The 12,753-nt window shown below is 42.2% G+C and overlaps 1 protein-coding gene across 6 annotated transcripts in view; it reads right to left on the bottom strand.

Moving 5' to 3' along the window:
* Positions 1–12,753, bottom strand: part of LOC143401617 (cytidine monophosphate-N-acetylneuraminic acid hydroxylase) — an 80,454-nt gene that overhangs the window by 16,015 nt on the left and 51,686 nt on the right. The gene's annotated exons all lie outside the window — the stretch shown is intronic.

Here is a 12,753-nt window from a genome sequence, read left to right on the forward strand (position 1 = left end):
TTCTTGCTTCTTATTTTTAAAAATTATTATTTGAAGTTGTGGTCTTACTGCTGAGTATTAAGAATGTATCATGTACTGTGAACACTAGTTTGGTAATATATTCTGTCTATAGTTGGCCTTTCTGTCCTTTTGAGTTTCCTTTATACAGCAACTTTTTAAATTTTTATAATGTTCTGTTAATTTTTTTTTCATCATGCTTTTGATGTCATATGTAAGAAGTATCTAACTCATGGTCATAAAGATTTTCTTCTACAAGTCTTACAGTTTTATAAAATTTACATACATGTCTATGATTCATCTCTACTTTTAGTTTATATGGTGTGAGCTTTAGAGGTTCTTTTTGCAGATCATTGTGCAATTGCTCAAATAACATTTATTAAAGACTTTCCTTTCTCCAAGAGATTGCTTTTTTTGCATCTGTATTTCCCCAAATTGTACCTTTGTCAGAATCAGTTGGCCGTGCTTTGTGGATCATTTCTGGATTCCCTGCTCTGTCCTGTTCTGTGTGTGTCCAGCCCGTCACCAACACCACCTGATCTTGATTTCCATAGCTTTAGAGTTTATTTTAGAATTGGATGGCATGCATCCTCCAGCTTAGTTTTGTATTGACAGAATTGTTTTGACTAGTCTAGTTTCGTTGCATTTTCTGAGACTGTCTATACCCACACAATATCCTACAAATCAAAAACTATAGCAAGATTTCTTCTCACTCCAATCAGAAGGGCAATTACACATCAATGTGTTTAGCTGTGCAATTCACAATAGCCAAGTAATGGAACCAGCCCAGGTGCTCTCCAACAGACAAACAGATAAAAAAAAATGTGGAATTTAGATGAAATGGAGTTCTACACAGCCATAAAAAAGAATGAGATTATGGCATAAATGGATGAAACTGGAGAATATCATGCCAAGTGAAATAGACCAGACCCAGAAAGTCAGAGGTTGAATGTTCTCTCTCCTGTGTGGAAGCCAGAAAGAAAAAAAAACAGGAAAGGGGAACCAATCCTATGAAAAGAAAAGAGAGACCAGTGGGAATTGAGGAGGAGTGAGAAGGGACGGGAAAGGGAGAAACGGCAGAATGAAATTGACTCAAACTATCTTTGGTACATACATGAATACACCACAGTGAGTTCCACACTTATAAAAACTATAAATAAATAGAAGACAGACCCACAGAATAGAGGAAAGGGAACAGGGGGAGGGAAAGGGAAGTACTGGGGACTGATGATTTAGGGCAAATTATATCCCATGCTTGTATAATTGCCAAAACAAACCCCAATACCATGGATAACTACATAACTACTCCAGTTTTTTTTTAATCAGTGTTATTTTATCCTCAAAAGTGGTTAGAGCTTGACACGGTGGTGCACACCTATAATCCCAGCAGCTTGGGAGGCCGAGACAGGAGAACTGTGAGTTCAAAGCCAGCCTCAGTTTCTCTCTTTAGGGTTCTGTAGTTTTCATTGTATAGATCTTTCACCTCTTTTGTTAGGTTGATTCCCAGGTATTTTATTTTATTTTTTGAGGATATTGTGAATGGGGTGGTTGTCCTCATTTCCATTTCAGAAGTTCTGTCGCTGATATACAGGAATGCCTTTGATTTATGCATGTTGATTTTATATCCTTCCACTTTGCTGAATTCATTTATTAACTCTAATAGTTTCTTTGTAGACCCTGTTGGGTCTGTTAGATATAGTATCATATCATCCGCAAATAGTGATACTTTAAGTTCTTCTTTTCCTATTTTTATGCCTTTAATTTCTTTTGTCTATCTAATTGCTCTGGCCAGTATTTCAAGAACTAAATTGAGAGAGGGCATCCCTCTTGTTCCAGATTTTAGCGGGAATGCCTTCAGTTTTTCTCCATTAAGAATGATGCTAGCCTGAGGCTTAGCATAGATAGCTTTTACGATGTTGAGGTAAGTTCCTGTTATCCCTAGTTTAATTTCTGGTGTTTTGAACATAAAGAGAGAAATAGAAGAAGACCTTAGAAGATGGAAAAATATATCCTGTTCATGGATAGGAAGAACTAACATCATCAAAATGGCGATATTACCCAAAGTTCCCTATAGGTTTAATGCAATGCCAATCAAAATCCCAAGGGCATTTCTTGTAGAAATAGATAAAGCAATCATGAAATTCATATGGAAAAACAAAAGACCCAGAATAGCAAAAGCAATTCTAAGCAGGAAGTGTGAGTCAGGCGGTATAGCAATACCAGATTTCGAACTATACTACAGAGCAATAGTAACAAAAACCGCATGGTACTGGTACCAAAATAGGCAGGTGGACCAATGGTACAGAATAGAGGACACAGAGACCAATCCACAAAATTACAACTTTCTTATATTTGATAAAGGGGCTAAAAGCTTGCAATGGAGGAAGGATAGTATCTTCAACAAATGGTGCTGGGAAAACTGGAAATCCATATGCAACAAAATGAAACTGAATCCCTTTCTCTCACCATGCACAAAAGTTAACTCAAAATGGATCAAAGAGCTTGATATCAAATCAGAGACTCTGTGCCTGATAGAAGAAAAAGTTGGCTCCAATCTACATATAGTTGGCTCGGGCTCCAAATTCCTTAATAGGACGCCCATAGCACAAGAGTTAATAACTAGAATCAACAAATGGGACTTACTCAAACTAAAAAGAGAGGTAAATAGGGAGCCTACATCATGGGAACAAATCTTTACTCCTCACACTTCAGATAGAGCCCTAATATCCAGAGTATACAAAGAACTCAAAAAATTAGACAATAATATAACAAATAACCCAATCAACAAATGGGCCAAGGACCTGAACAGACACTTCTCAGAGGAGGACATACAATCAATCAACAAGTACATGAAAAAATGCTCACCATCTCTAGCAGTCAGAGAAGTGCAAATCAAAACCACCCTAAGATACCATCTCACTCCAGTAAGATTGGCAGCCATTAGGAAGTCAAACAACAACAAGTGCTCGCGAGGATGTGAGGAAAAGGGTACTCTTGTACATTGCTGGTGGGACTGCAAATTGGTGCGGCCAATTTGGAAAGCAGTATGGAGATTCCTGGGAAAGCTGGGAATGGAACCACCATTTGACCCAGCTATTGCCCTTTTTGGACTATTCCCTGAAGACCTTAAAAGAGCATACTACAGGGATACTGCCACATCGATGTTCATAGCAGCACAATTCACAATAGCTAGACTGTGGAACCAACCCAGATGCCCTTCAATAGATGAACGGATAAAAAAAATGTGGCATTTATACACAATGGAGTATTATGCAGCACTAAAAATGACAAAATCATGGAATTTGCAGGGAAATGGATGGCATTAGAGCAGATTATGCTAAGTGAAGTTAGCCAATCCCTAAAAAACAAATGCCAAATGTCTTCTTTGATATAATGAGAGCAACTAAGAACAGAGCAGGGAGGAAGAGCAGGAGGAAAAGATTAACATTAAACAGAGACATGAGGTGGGAGGGAAAGGGAGAGAAAAGGGAAATTGCATGGAAATGGAAGGAGACCCTCATTGTTATACAAAATTACATATAAGAGGTTGTGAGGGGAAAGGGAAAAAAAAACAAGGAGAGAAATGAATTACAGTAGATGGGGTAGAGAGAGAAGATGGGAGGGGAGGGGAGGGGGGATAGTAGAGGGTAGGAAAGGTAGCAGAATACAACAGTTACTAATGTGGCATCATGTAAAAATGTGGATGTGTAACTGATACGATTCTGCAATCTGTATTTGGGGTAAAAGTGGGAGTTCATAACCCACTTGAATCTAATGTATGAAATATGATATGTAAAGAGCTTTGTAATGTTTTGAACAACCAATAAAAATAAATAAACCTAAAAAAAAAAAAGAATCATCTTACCCCTGATATTTCCTCATACCGCTTTTCCTATCCCCTGACCCCACCCTTGTTCCTTGCTCTAAGTCTCCATTTGTCCTTGTTATATTCAGGGTGAAGTCTGACCTCTCTCCCTTGCAGTAGACCCTTCCTGAATGAAGCCTTCCTCATTTGTCTTAAAAAAAAAAAAAAAAAAAAAAAAAAAAGCCAGCCTCAGCAACTGGGAGGTGCTAAGCAACTCAGTGAGACCCTGTCTTTAAATAAAATACAAAATAGGGCTGGGGATGTGGCTCAATAGTCGAGTGCCCCTGAGTTCAATCCTCAGTACCATTAAAAAAAAAAAAAAAAAAAGTTCGTCAGAATTTGCAATACACAATGTTGGTGTGCCGTTTCCAGTTTTGGAAGGTTTAAAATAATTACTCTCTCTAGTAGATACAGACTGCTTCTCGTTGGGTGAGATTTGGAGGTTCATGGCTTTTCAGGGATTTGCCTGTTTCCCCCAGCTCTTGCCCTGGTGGACAGAGGCACTCATGGTATTTATCAGTATTTTCCCGTCTCTGGGGTCGTGGGGACCTCCGCTCTCACAGTCACCTCTTCTTGTTTTCCTGGTCAGTTGAACTAGAAGTTTATTGTCTTACTCGCCTTTCCAAAGAATCCGGCTTAAGTTTCATTGTTTTTCTGTGTTTAATTTCATTGACATCTGCTCTTACATTGATGATCTCCTTTTTTATGGCTTTGAGTTTACTTTGCTCTTCTTTTACAAGGTAGAAGCTTAGATTGTTGGCTTGATACTTTTCCTCTTTTAGAATGTAAATATTTAAGGCTATAAATTTCTCTGTGAACACTACTTTATCTGTATGCCACATGCTTTTATTGACTGACTGATGGATTGATCGATTGAGACAGTCTCACTCTGTTGCCTGGGCTGACCTTGGATCCTGGGCTCCAGCCATCCTCCTGCCTCTGACTCTGGAGTAGCTGGGACGGCAGGTGGCATGCCTCTGCCCCTGGTTTGTATCCCACAAATATTTTTTTTCTTATTTTTTTCACATCAAAATGTTTTGTAGCTTCCTATCAGACTGACCCTTTGGTCCATGGATTTACTTAGAAGTTGTTTAATTTTCAAGTGTTTGGAGATTTCCCAGTGGCCTTCTCTTGATTTCCAGTGTGGTTCCAAAATGATTAGAGAGCATCCATTATACTTGGTTAAGGTTTATGTTATGGCCCAGGATATCGATTCTCTTGGCGAATATATATCCTTGACAAGTATGCGTCTTCTGCTCTTTTGGAGTGAGTTCTTCCTAAATATCCATCAGATCCAGTTTTCTATGTCCCTGTGATTTCCTGTTTCTTGTTCTAAGAGTGACTAAGAAAAGAAGGTTCCGTCCAGTAGTAATTGTGGGTCTCCACCTCTGTACTCAGTCCTACCAGTTTTGCTTCATGTATTTGAAGTTCTGTTTTTCAGCACAAGCACGTCTGTCTGTCCCAGCTCTCTAGAGGATCCACCTTTGGTGCACTGGCCCTCGCTACGTCCCTCGTACGCCTGGGGCTTTTCTTCTCTGGAGGCCGAATCTTCTGACACTAGCAATCCAGCTTCCTGTGGATCGGGGTTGACATGGTGTAGCTTCCCCATCATTTCACTTCAACTCACCTACTTCGCTGTGCTTAAAACGGGTTCCTTATAGAGAGCATAGGGCTGGGTCTTGTTCTTTCATCCATTATTACAATTTTTCAATATCCAATATTACAATATCCAATTTTGGGGGGCAAATTTTTAAAAAGAAACACTTTATCATAGCTCAGCATTTCACTGGCCGTCAGATGGATTCTGTTCTGCGTGGCGCTGCGTGAGGTCACTCGTGTGGCAGGACTCCTCTAGGACACCCCCAAGGACATCGTCCCATGTCTGTAGACCCTTTTATTTAATGTAATCATTGCTATTTGGGGGTTCATGTCTACCATTTTTTTTAACTTGTTTTCTATTTTCTTTGTTCTTCATTCTTCTGTTTCCCCTTTCCTTCTATTCTGCTATTTACGTATTTTTTGGTATTCTATTTAGTCTGCCTGTTATGTGTTTTTACTGTATCTTGTGGTGTCGCTTTTATAGTTGCTGCTCTGGGGATCAAACATCCCATATTTAACTTTTCACAGTCTACTTAGCATCTACATTTCACCAATTGGCGCTGGATGGAGATGTGATACAGTGATGCAGTGTTTTAATTATCCCATGTATCACATCTACTGTGTGAACTGTTGTAACAAAGTACCACAGACGGTGATGCTTAAGAAACAAATTCAAACAAACAGAAAAGTCCTGTATCATAGTTCTGGAGGCTAGAAACGTAATGGTGCTAGCTGTGAGAGAAAGACTTGCTTCCCACATCTCCTTTTAGACATCTTCTCCCTGTGTTTCTTCACATCATTTGCCCTTCATATGTGTTTCTCTGTCCAGATTTTTCCATTATGAGGACACCAGCTAACTGTATTGGGGCCCACCCTAATGATTCCATTTTAACTTGGTTACCTCTGTAAAGATTTAATTTTTTTTTCAAATAAAGTCACACTCTATGGTACGAAGGGTTAGTTCTCCAACATAAGAATTTGGAGGGAACACATTTCAACCCATTATCAACTCCCTCCGACAGTTACAATTTGTGCTTTCAAATGTTCTATTTTTTTTTTAATATTTATTTTTTAGTTCTCCGCGGACACAACATCTTTGTTTGTATGTGGTGCTGAGGATCGAACCCGGGCCGCACACACACCAGGCGAGCGCTCTACCGCTTGAGCCACATCCCCAGCCCCAAAATGTTCTATTTTCAAGACCTTAAAAAAAGAAAACTATCTAACAACATGCCTAGATGTGTACAATTTCTACTGTTCCTTCCTCATTTCTGAGGTTCTGAGCTTCTCTTTGGTATCACTTTTCTTTCGTCCAAAGAACTGCTTCTAAGATTTCTTTTAAAGCAGGCCTGCTGCCAATGAATTATCAAATTTTCTTTTACCTGCGAATATCTGTATTTTACTTACATTCCTGAAAGTTATCTTCACCAGATGTAGGTTTAGTTGACAGGGTTTGTTTTGTTTTGTTTTTGGAACATACTTTAAAAAATGTTATTCTACTAATTTCCGGTCTTCATGGAGTCTGACTAGATACTCCATTTTTTTGGATTGTTTCCTCTTAGTAATTCATTTTTTTTTTCTGGATGATTTGACATCATCTTCTTTATCTTCAGTTTCCTGCTGTCTTAGTTAGAAGTACTGAGACATTGATTTCTTTGAGTTTACCTTAGGGTTTTCAGTGCATCTGGGATCTACGCCTATGGGACTCATCAAATCTAGGGAGGTTTCAGCCATTTTTTCCTCCCATGATACTGTAACACAATTTTTCCTTCTTTTTTTTGGACTCCAGGGACATGAATGTTGACCTTCTGCTGTTGTCCCATGGGTCTCTGAGCCTCGGTTTTTGTTTATTTCAATGTTTTTCCTCTTGGCTGTTCATAAATCCAATGACTTCTATTGATACCAATTCATGTCCTTTTTCCTTTGTCAATTCCATTATGCATTTGAACTCATTGAAATTTTTTTCCCAGTAAAGAGAGGTTTGAATCCAGGGGCACTCATCCACTGACCTACGGCTCCAGCCCTTTCTTTTTTGAGACAGCATCTAAGTTGCCCAGGCTGGCCTTGAACTTGTGATTTTTTCTGCCAAGTAGCTGGGATTATAGGCATGTAGGACCAGGTGCAGCGATTTGTGTACTTTTGAATTCTACACTTCCATTTGTTCCTCTGTGTACTGCAGCTCTGTATATTTGCATTCATTTCTACAGCCTTGACCACTCCTTTAAGGAATCATGGTTAAAACAGCTCCTTACATGTATTTTTTTTTCTTCTGGTCCAACAACTGTGACAAGTTAGGTTTGACATTTGTTGTCTTTGCCCTTATGAGACACTGAACTTTTCCTCTTTTTTTCTTACGTTGAGTATTTTGGATTGTATCCTGGACATTTTCAATATTATATTATTGAAATCTGGTTCTTGTGTATATCTTTCAGAGAAGGTTCTAGTTTTTGTTTTAGCCAGCAATCGACCGGGTTCGTGGCAACAATTCACATCCACCCTCTGAGGGCTGTGTTTCCAATGTCAGTTCAGTTTTCAAACCTTTGGGGGCCCTTTTCAGATCTGCTTCACAGCATGTCACCTAGTGACAAGTGTGGGACCTGAGCTGTGGTCCACCCTGAACTTCAGGTCTGAAAGCCTTTGGTATCTTGGTTAGGGCCACATCCTCACATGGTACAGTGTGAGCAGGCCCAAGAGCTTATCTGAATTTTTGATAGCTTATTTTCTTAAGTGTCCTGTCTGCAGTCTCCCTAATATCTTCATTCTCTGTTGAAAATCCAGGGCTTCAGGTTCCCTTATGGATCTCCCAAGTCTTTCTAAAAACCACACCTGCTTCTGGGCTCAAGTGGTGAGAGGTTAGAGAGAGAAAAACAGCAACAGGCATCTCTCCCCCTCTTGGAGCCCAAATGACCTGAACTGAGAGAAGGGCTCCCGCTCTTGCAGTTTCAGGTACCTGCACGATGACGGCAGGTGTTCCTGCCGATGCTGCTGGGTCGATTGCCTGGGAACGGACGGGAGACGATGGAAAAACAAACCCCACACCCAGAAGACTTCCCTACCTTTCAGTCCCCACCAGGGCGTGGTGCCAGATCCAGGCTGTCCTTGAATACAGCTGGGGACACGGTGCTCTTTTAAAATGGGGGAATTACGGCTGATTCATTGGTACTTCGGATTCTCACTTCCTCCCCAGATCTGCCTGCCACCACCTGCTGTCCAGAGTCCTCAGGGGCCTGCTCCATGCCTCTGTACGGTGGCCCTCGGTGACGGAGACCAGGTGGTGTGAGCTGTTTGCCTTGGCAGAAACGAACACCTGTTTGCCCTGCTGGGTTGCAGGGCAGGGGGATGGGAGACCTGGGGGTCTCGTCCAGTGCCCGCTGCCTCTCCTGGTGACCAGCCCTCTGCCAAACTGAAACGCTCAACGTCATTCACCATCTCAGAGTGGCTTTCAGAAAACCTGCATTCAGTCCTTTGCTCTGAACTATTAGGTACACAATCAAGAGAAGGAAAGAAAGGAAGGCTGTAGAAAATGATGTTTTTTTGAGAACCTTCCATGTACCAGGCAAGGCAGCGCACATTAATTATCTTATCATTCTCAAAATAACCTTTTTAAAAATTTTTTTTCTTTTTGGTTACAGGTGGACACCGTATCTTTATTTTGTTTATTTGTTTTTATGTGGTGCTGAGAACTGAAACCAGCACCTCACATGTGCAAGGCAAGCTCTCCGCCACTGAGCCACAATCCCAGCCCTCAAAATAACCCTTTAAAATCATTCTTATGCTCACAGAAAATGGAATCAAGTTGGTGACAGCCCTGGTCCCACTGTTAGTAAGCAGGAGAATACAGACCCAGGTGGAATGCAGAGCAGATCCCAATTCTGGGCTCCCCTCCTTGCAGACTTATGACCTGCACTCTGCACACATGACAAAGGATGGAGGCTGCTTACATTTGTCTTCCAAAGGTTCCGATGCCATCTCTCTCCTTAGTCCTCATGCTTAGTGATGTGGCACCTGTGAGTGGCTCTAGGGTCTCTCCTGAACCCCTTTCTGAAGCCTTTAGGACAGAATCGATATCTAGCTGGCAGGCACTGCAGAAGTCGACATTTTGAAGTCATTTTGTGCCAGCTGGTTAAAGTCTGCCTCCCTGAGCCACCCCAGCCCCTGCCCTCCCCACCCCCGGACCTCCTGCCCTCTCCAGATTCCCACAGTGGAGGACTGAGGCTTGGGAACCTCGCTCCAGGGTCCCATCAACTCTTCCTGACGTCCACATGATCAGCATCCACGCCCCACTGGCGGATCACTGGGCTGGCCCCTCTGCTTAGAAGAAGTCTTTGGACCACAGCTATGTCATCTTTTCTGAGGGGAATTGAAAGCTCATTTTTTTGTCAACTGACTGCCATTTAACTCCACATTGAGGAGAGTGTGGGACACACTGAACTACAGAGGACTCCTGGTTCCCTTAGGAAACTGGAGAGCCTCAGCCATGTCCAGGGCCAGCACCTTCGAGTGTCTGGGAAACACGTGCTGAGCCTGCATCCTGCACCACCGAGGTTCCCCCCACCCCACCCCAGCTCCTAGGACCACCGATCCTGTGACTTAGAAATGCAATGATGTTCCAAGGGACTGGATCTGGGTTATAGAGAAGACAATTAAGGATAATTAAAAGCAAAGGACTTCTTTACAGTTCTCACAGGTGAAAGCCATGAGCTGAGTTCCTATTTACAAACTCACTCCACAACCCATGAACCAAGCTTCCAGGGTCCCTCACTGAGAGCTGCCAGGGCCCTGCTCGCAGCACTCGCACCCTAACGTGATGCGAGGCAGTGACACTGAGCCTCCTTCTGACTCCTGACTGATCAGGTGGTCAGAAGCCGCAGATCCCAAGGCAGAAAGGGGAGGGGCAGGGGTTTGTCACAGCAGGAAGAATAACAAATGACTGGCCTCTGGGCAGGACCACGAGGAGGACACTTAGCTTCTCTCTGCCTGGGGCTGCTGATGCTGCGGCAAACACCCGTGGACAGTGTTCTGCTATAGTGACACAAAGCCCTTAAATTTCACCCCAGCTTCGGTGGACCTTAGGGACAACAGACTGTCTGTCACAGCAGATCCTAAAACCCTGAAGTGATGATACTGCAAGGTTAGGAAGAGACACATTGTGGCCTCAGGCCTTTTCCAAGAAGATGATTCTACCAAAATCAAAAATTTCCATGTCTAGAGAAACAAACTCCAGCTATCCAGGACTCTGCCACCCAGCATGGCTCATTATCCACAGTGACCACGTTCTGGAAGAACTATCGAGCTGAGAGAATGGAAGGGAAGTGTTCTCGACACAGGAAGGATGACAGTGTGAGGCATTTCGTGCCAATCAGCTAGACTGTCATTCTGCGTGTATATAAACAGCCTGAGACATCATTACATGATAAAGATATATGATTTTATCTGTCAATTCAAAAATAGTTTAAACTTTTAATGAGATTTTGGACATTCTTTTTTCCAATACCAAGTCTTTGGAATCCAATGTGTATTTCAAATTTATATCTCAGTTCAGGTACTAAATTCTCATCAGAAAAACTTTATCTGGATTCAGATTTAATAAAATTTATAATTCAAAAAGTAGAATCACATGCTCAAATTGTTATAAACTTAAATTTTTCTAATAACAGAATTAACCATCAAAAATTCATCTTTATGTAATATTCCAATCTAGATTGACAAAACTGGCTTGTTTCTTTAGAAGAATTAATTTGATTTCGAAAAAAAAGCATATCTAGCTTCAAAACTGTGTCTATCTGCTGGACATGCTGGCACACACCTGTAATCCCAGCAACTCGGGAGGCCAGGGCAGGAGGACTGCAAGTTTGAGGCCAGTCTCAGTAACTTAGTAAGACACGGTCTCAAAAAATAAAAAAGGAAAGTGATGGAGATCAGTGGTAGAGTATCCTCGGGCTCAATCCCCAGTATAAAAAACATCACCACCAAATATATCTATCCAAGTTTAGGGAGTTCACAAACTTTTGTAGCAACTTGTTAATATTAATACTGACTTCATAAATCATTAAGTAACTCTAAATTATGACACTAATAACATTCTTCAAATTCTACTTGCAATTTTTCAGTGAACTGTAATGCTGTCAAATTAAAATAAAACTATCTGCATATTTAATTTAGAAAAATATGTACAGCTATAATATTGATTTGTGTCATGAAAAGTTTCCATTTTAACACAAAAACTCGTTATGGGTTGAATTGGGTTCCCCTCCAGATACGTTGGTGTGCTAACCCCCAGTCCCTCAGAAGTGACCCTTCCCGAGAGGCAGACCCTCCACAGAGGTGGTCAAGGTAAGCTTGAGTGGACCTTGATCCAGCACAACTGGTGCCCTGAGAGCACAGATATGCGCAGGCAAGGCCACCTGCAGACAGTGTGGGGAAGCCTGGAGGCTCCTCCCCAGCAACCGCAGAGGCCTGACCACCGCACCTGGACTTCAGACGTCTCAGCTCTATATCCGTGAGACCACTTGCTGGTGGTGTCCTAAGCTGCCCTACAGTATGTGGCAAGTTTTAAACAGCAGCCCTAGGAAACTAGCACCATCCTTACAGAACCAGTCACAAAAAAGCCTTGCCTCTCACCACACCTTCAAATCAAGCTGCTCCATGATGAGAAAATGTGACCACACTGCCTGGTTTTGTCTTTGATTCCTGAATGTTTGCCAAGCATTTCTTTTGCGTCAGGAATCCCGAATTGGATCAACAGTGTAGGTCTTCCCTGACTTAACCAACATGCTTTGGCAAAATGCACGAGATTGGCAAACTCAACCTTTCCATAAATTGGTGATGTTCGTAACATTTGAAGAATTTATGTTGCCTCAAGAGAAATCACATCACATCCCAGGATATGAGAACAAAGCCTCACGACACAATTCTGTTCTGAGGTGCAGGGGGCACAGAGAAGGTTCTGGAGCCAGGCAAACCAGGGTGTGCTGCTCAGTGCCACTCTCCAACAGGGTGGCTGGGGCACGTCCCTTGCCTCTGTTCAGACTCCTGACCTGCAGAGCAGGCTCAGGCCACCTTCTTCACAGGGCCATCAGGGGCGAATGTAGATGGCTTGGCTAACAGCCCCCTGTTCACTTCTTGGCATGCCCTCAATAAATGCCTTGCTCTTCCCTTAGGGATCTCTGAGGCTCCCTCTGAGCTTACTTGGGTGTCTTCTGCCTCATGCTCTCTGTTCTCTGGCAGCTGTTTAACCAGCTCAGGGCTCCTCCCCTCCCCCCATCTCCCCCTTCCCATTGAATTCCAGCACA

Source organism: Callospermophilus lateralis, chromosome 6 (assembly GCF_048772815.1).
Source record: "Callospermophilus lateralis isolate mCalLat2 chromosome 6, mCalLat2.hap1, whole genome shotgun sequence".
Taxonomy (NCBI): domain Eukaryota; kingdom Metazoa; phylum Chordata; class Mammalia; order Rodentia; family Sciuridae; genus Callospermophilus; species Callospermophilus lateralis.